Raw genomic sequence first — 971 nt, 5'->3', positions numbered from 1 at the left:
CCTCCCGAGTAGCTGGGACTACAGGCGCCCGCCACCTCGTCCGGCTAGTTTTTTGTATTTTTAGTAGAGACGGGGTTTCACCGTGTTAGCCAGGATGGTCTCGATCTCCTGACCTTGTGATCCGCCCGTCTCGGCCTCCCAAAGTGCTGGGATTACAGGCTTGAGCCACCGCGCCTGGCCTCCAAATTATGTTTTAAGTGTTCGCGAGGCAAAGCGCTGAGTGCCACCTTACACTTGGACAACCTTTACCTACTCACTCACTCCGAAAAACTTAGGACTGAATGCCCAGCTCCTCTGTTGCTCACAATTCAATTTTCAGCGGCAGAGGCGGCTGTTGGAGGAGCCCCGAGGAGAGACGCATAAGGCAACCAGTGGGAAGATTTTCTGCTCCTCAGCCTTGGACGATCTAACGCTCATAAAACAGAGATGCAAGGAAAATTTTCTCTGATTTTTTTCTTATTTCACAAAATTTTTTCTTGTTTACTTTCTTTTTCAGTCTCGCTCTTCAGCGATACCTCCTAATGCATGGGTCCGTAGTGTGACTGCAGGGTTCATGCTTCCTGCCAAGGAGACCTGATGGAAAATTTATCTGTTTATGATTTTTTTTTTTTATGCTGGGCTACAAGTCGATATCTACATATAGTCAGAAATGATAATACCATGACCCACAAGAACTCCTTGTGGAGTAATTTGTGCCCCGTTTCAACGTCTGCTTGTTTCACCCACGTTAGCAATATATTCTTCTCACGCTAAGTTTTATAAAAAGCCACAGATGACTGTCCGAATAAACAGCATAGTATTAAAAGCAACATATTTGACACTCTCCTTTTTATAGAAGTAGAGGAAGCGCGACGAACGCGTGCAAAGAATGAGAAAGGAGAATGAAGAAAATATGCAGCTGGAGGAGCCGGGGGTCGAACCCGGGGCCTCGTACATGCGAAGCACGCGCTCTACCACTGAGCTACACCCCC

At 47.1% G+C, this 971-nt stretch overlaps 1 non-coding gene across 1 annotated transcript; it reads right to left on the bottom strand.

Moving 5' to 3' along the window:
• Nucleotides 1-899: 899 nt before the first annotated feature.
• Nucleotides 900-971, bottom strand: TRNAA-CGC (transfer RNA alanine (anticodon CGC)). The gene has a single exon. It is a non-coding gene; the product is annotated as a tRNA-Ala (tRNA).

This window comes from Macaca thibetana, chromosome 4 (genome assembly GCF_024542745.1).
Source record: "Macaca thibetana thibetana isolate TM-01 chromosome 4, ASM2454274v1, whole genome shotgun sequence".
NCBI lineage: Eukaryota > Metazoa > Chordata > Mammalia > Primates > Cercopithecidae > Macaca > Macaca thibetana.
The sequence above is the reverse complement of the archived record's forward strand: the minus strand, read 5'-3'. Positions and strand labels throughout refer to the sequence as shown.